The sequence below is a fragment of the Rattus norvegicus genome, chromosome 3 (assembly GCF_036323735.1).
Source record: "Rattus norvegicus strain BN/NHsdMcwi chromosome 3, GRCr8, whole genome shotgun sequence".
NCBI classification, from domain to species: Eukaryota; Metazoa; Chordata; class Mammalia; order Rodentia; family Muridae; genus Rattus; species Rattus norvegicus.
Window position 1 is genome coordinate 182,686,637 of NC_086021.1, and position 6,000 is coordinate 182,692,636.

A 6,000-nucleotide genomic window follows, 5' to 3' on the forward strand; every position below is an offset into this window, starting at 1 on the left:
TGTTCCTGTCTAAAGGAACGGCATGGATAAAAGAAATAGAACAGAGGCCGAAGGAAAGGTCATCCAGAGACCTCCCCACCTGGGGACCCATCCCATCTGCAGACACCAAACCCAGACACTTGCTGATGCCAAGAAGCGCTTGCTGACAGGAGCTGTCCTCGAAAGGCTCTGCCAGCACCTGACCAATCAGATACTCAAAGTCAACCATCAGACTGAGCACAGGGACCCCAATGGAAGGACTGAAGGAGCTAAGGGAATTGCAACCCCAAAGGAAGAACAACATTATTAACTAGCCAGACCACCCAGAGCTCCCAGGGACTAAACCACCAACCAAAGAGTACACATGGATGGACCCATGGCTCCAGCTACATATGTAGCAGAGGAATGCCTTATCTCACATCAGTGGGAGGGGAGGCCCTTGATCCCTTGACGCCCCAGCATGAGAGAATGCTAGAGCAGCGAGGCAGGAGTGGGTGGGTGGGTGGGTGGAGGAGCACCCTCATAGAGGCAAAGGGGAGGGGAGATGGGATGGACGGTTTGCGGAGGGGAAACCAGGAAGGGAGACAACATTTGAAACATAACTAAATAAAATAACCAATTAAAAAAAGGGCTTCAACAACTGTATTAATTTCAGACCAAGCCACCTTAATCAGTAGGAAAATTATCGGCATAAATGCGGTGTTGTGTAACGTTAATACAGATCAGTTCTCCGGCAAGTGCAGCGGGCCTGAATGCGCATGCCCCAGAGCATCATGAAGCACGTGCAGCAAAGGCGAGATGGACAACTTCGCTGTTACAATCTGAGACCTCCACACCCTGAGTCAGTAACTGATAAATCAAGCAGGCAGGAAATCAATAAGGTCGTGGATGACCGGTTGGGAGAGCGCCGTCATCGGCAGACAATTGCAGAATTCATCATCGTCATCATCAACAGCAGAATCACCATGTTTATCCTCCTCCCCTCCCCCTCCCCTTCCCCCTCCCCCTCCCCTCTTCTTTCTCTTCCTCAGCAGCAGCACCACCACATGCCAGGTTCACATGAAACACAGCAAAAGACTCCATTCTCATCCATAAAGCACATCTCAAAAACAAAAACAAAAACAAAACAAAACAAACAAACAAACAAACAAACAACAACAACAAAAAAAGCCTAACAAGAGGGCTCAAGGAGACGGCTCAGTCTGTAAAGTGCTTTCCGTGTAACTGGAACCTGGTTTCATCCCCCAACATCCACATAAAAACTGGGCACAGCAGGATTTGAAGTTGCAGAGAGGAAGAGACTTCACAGCTAGCTAATCAGACAGGTTCAGGAGAGATCTTGTCTCAAAAATAAGGTAGAGAGAGAGAGAGAGAGAGAGAGAGAGAGAGAGAGAGAGAGAGAGAGAGAGGACACCAGACAGTGACTTCTACAAACTAAGAAAAATCAGAAACTGCACAAAATATTACTGGCATTATAAATTAAACTGAAGATCATTAACAAAGAGATAGTTAAAAACAAGACAGTTTGAAATAACAACAAAGACATTGAATAAACTCTTTAACATAAATATATTAACTGTAAGTACCTTACTCAGGAATATGTGCATGTATCTGATTAATATTTTAAGATCTGTATTGTTCATATGATCTTATGATGGAAACTTGAGATAAAACAATAAAAAATATAAAGTTCAAATAAAGAGATATTTTTACGTGTTTGGGAGGAAGTAAGACTGGAACAAACACGGGAGATACAGCAAAGGGGAAGTTAAGAGAGAAGTTTCTAGAATCATCTGTACACTAGGAAAGACGGAGTTGACATGGATAACCCAGGCTTACACTACTGAAAGTTCCAGAAGAAAAAAGAAAGTGAGCAATTTAAGTCTGAAGCCAACACAGGAAATGAAAAACAAAAATAAAGAAAAAAAAGTCAAGAGAAATTTAAAAAAAAGCCAGAAGTGAGGGACTGCAGTGGTTAGCACACGGGGGCTGCAGAGGTTGCTCAGTGGTTAGGGCACCAGGGACTTGAGAGACATCTGAGTGGTTAGAGCATCAGGGGCTGGAGAGACAGCTCCCATGGTTGAGAGCACTGGTTCCTCTTACAGCAGACATGGGTTCAGTTCCCAGCACCAGCATGGTAGCTCAAAATCATTCATAACCCCAGTCCCAGGGGATTTGACTTCCTTGGACATCAGAAACACACATATGTGCAATTAAAATGCTCATACACATCAGAGTCGTACACAAAACCCATAACACTGAAGGGTGGGTCTTCAAAAGGATTGTTTTAAATCAAGATGCTTGGAGCCAGACTAAAAGCTATGAGAGCACAAGATGCCCAAATCAGGAGCGAGACGGGCACATCAAAAGGACGTGTGGCAGACAGCTTCACCTCAATGCCTGAGATTTTGATTATGTACATAAAGTAAAAAAAAAAAAAGTTCATCAAAATGCCCAAACTACAAAAATCGGTACAGGTAGAAACAGATACACTGAGTAGCCCTGTGTCTGCATAATTGATGAGGCCAGTAGTTAATAGCCTTAGGAAAATAAATCACTAGATATGAACTGCTTTACTGGTGAGTCTTCCTTTCGAATATTCAAAGGAAGAAATAATATGAGGTTCACACTTGTACAGAAAACAGAATCAGTTCAGCAAGATGGTTCTGAGGACAAAGACACTGCCACCAAACCTGAGCACCCCAGTCTGACCTCCAGGGCCACAGGACCAGGTGGAAGGAGGGAACTGACTTCTGGAAGTTGTCCTGACCTCCATGTGTGCACGATGGCATGTGACCCCCCCAAATAAGCAAACAAAAATGTAATAAAATTTCTGAGGAAGATTCAATCAGGGAGGACATTGTCCAGTTCACTCTGTGGTTCCAAGGTGAGGCAAACACCAGAGTTAGAGAAAGATGCAGACAGAAGACTCGCTGAATGGCTCTCACATACAGATGAAAGTCTTCAATAAAGTCATCTCTGATCACACGGAACATGTTTGTCTGTGTACAAAGCATGTAAACTTAGACCAGAGCATCAACAAGTTGAATCTCGCAGAACACACAGGGTCAAGTAGGACTTGTTCCAAGACTGTAAGGATCGGTCAATGCCCCCCCAAATCACCTGTAATTCGCTGCTGCCAGAGCTAAAGAGATAACCGTGTAACTTAGCGTGAACGCAGAGAACACTTGACAAATGAAATCCGAGTTCACAATACCTCTCAGCACTGGAGGAACAGAGGAAATTCCTTCTATTCACGAAAGCCCACATTTCATATCCCAGTTAAATCTGACGGTTTGTTTCTCAGGTGCCTTGAGCCAGCCTCTCAGTCACAAGTGAACAGAAAATGCTAGACTAGAGGATCTCAATGCTTGGGTCACAACCCCTTTGGAGGGTCAAACAACTCTTTCACAGGGGTGGCCTAAGATCATAGGAAAACACAGATATTTGCAATTCATAACAGTAGCAAAAGTAGAGTTACAAAGTAGCAATGAGAATAGTTTTACGGCTGGAGGTCACCACAACCTGAGGAACTGTATCAAAGAGTTGAAGTTAGGAAGTTTGAGAGCATTTGCTTTAGAGCATGCCGATGGCTGCTAGTCTAGCAAAGCCCAACTCAAATTCTGCCAAACTGCACCCTCCCTCCAAGCCCAAGTTTAGAGAGAAAATATTATTCACAGCCAAGCTTGCCTGCAAGGTCAAGAATCTGACCAGCTTTAAAATAAGCAAGACAAAAAATGAGGAGGCAAACCCACGCTCCATCCTTAATGAGCGAAAGACAGACGTGAGCGTCGGGAGAGATGGCTCAGCAGTTAAGACACTTGTTCTGGAAAGGGACTGAGAGTTTTGTGAAGTGGAAACATAAGGGTTCTTTGGAGAGTCCGTTGTGTTGGATGGTGTTTTGCTGGGACAAACACGTGAAGAAATGTTTTCCTGAAGCGGACACAGGTGAAAGGCTAAAGCAGACTCTTGAAGGAACGTTTAGCTGAAGCAGACACAGGAGAGAGGATGTCCTTCTAAAACAAGCACGTGACAGGACACGTGATGAAGGATTCTTTGCCAAAAACACACATGGTCTGCCTTACATTGCACTGTTGGGCCGCATTTTTAGATGTGTGTTGATTGGCAGGTGGCTGTAATAATATGTTATCCATATTTCAGAATAATAGTCACTGTCTACCCTCTCGCTATGAGACTGTCAGGCAAGTGAGGCATTGACGAACAGTTATTTCCAGTCCACACAATATACCAAAAGACCACCCCACATATCAATACCATACATATGTCAATAGACTCCACGAATGTACTGAAGGATAACCAGGAACTTTAAATAGCACCTTCCAAAAAGAGGAAGATCAAGATACATAATCAAATGAAACACAGTCCTGTGTGCAGAACTAGAAGTCAACACACTGAGCCCACGGCCAGAGATGGGTTGTGACTGAGATGGGAATTGACAGAGGTCTTATGGACTGGAAGGCCCACTGTGGATGGCACCATTCCCTGGCTGGGACCCTGGACTGTATAAACAGAGAAAGGGGCCAATCAGCAGCATGTGCTCACCACGCTCTGCTTCTCAAGTGCCGTCCCTCCCTGCTGTAATGGACTGGACCTTCAACTGTGCACCAATTGCACCGAAACAAACACTTTCTCTGAGGAGTGGCTTTTGTCAGAGTGTTTCAATGAAGGAAAAAAAAAAAAACCACTAAGACACCATCTCATTAGTAAAGACAGACAGTATGTAAGCACATAAAATGGTGTCTCCCTTCACAGGGTCACAGGTCAGCTGAGAACTGCCAGTGAAGATGAGCATGAGCTAGCACTGGCACCTGTGGGGACGGCATTGCTGGCACCTGTGGGGATGGCAGCTCTGCGCACTTGTGGGAACGGTTATTTTTTTTAAGTCTGTGTAATAACAAAGAAACCTTGGCACCATGCTGCTGAGGCTATAAAGGACTCTCGGGCATGGCTGATGGGACTGTCAAATGAACAGTCACTTTGGAAGACAGGCAAGGAACTTCAATTAAAGTCAGATACATTCAACCCAAGAGGCATGGTCTCATATCCACACAGAGCAAAAGTATATGTACTCCAAAATCAACACACACACACACACACACACACACACACACACACACACTCACACACATGTATACACACTCTCATGCACACACCCTCTCACATACATACACTCAAACACACCACAGACATTCACACACACTCATACACATGCACACTCACATAAACACACTCACACACATATACACACTCTCATATATACACCACTTACACACTCACACACAAACACACACGCAGATACAGACAGACAGACAGACAGACAGACACACACACACACACACACACACACACACACACACACACACACACTTTAAGAATAACTCAGTGAAGGAAGTCAGTCCCCGGGCAGCTGGAAGGGGAGTCTACCTAGAGTAGAGAACAAGCAAGACTCTGACCTCTGTAACCATGGAGACGTGGAATCTGAAGCATCAGCAAGTGGAGATGCACAAGATCCCTGCTCCATGAAGCTCCTCACATCCAGGAGCTTGCTTATGGACTGCACTGTCAAGAGAGCCACAGCCGGGGACAAGGTCCAGGTCTCACATGCTGCTACCTGTGGGGTCTAGGTGGTCACCGGTTAACATCGGAGACATCAGCATGACCTTATGCCTGGCTTAGTACAGAAGTGGACAGTGATGTGTACTGATATTTAAATATCAGCACCAGGCAAGGTTTGCATCTCTTCTCTAGCCACTGAGAATAAGCGGATACAAAAATACCAACAACAGAAAGCCCTCCTAGAGTCCAGAGTCAACTGTGCTTTTCTGTTCTTTTCTTCCTTCCTTTTTTCTTTCTCTCTTCCTTTTCTTTCTTCTCTTTCTTTCCCTTTCTTTTTTTCTCTTTCTTCTCTTTCTTTCCCTTTCTTTTTTTCTCTTTCTTTTTTCTTTCTTTCTTTCTTTCTTTCTTTCTTTCTTTCTTTCTTTCTTTCTTTCTTTCTTCTAT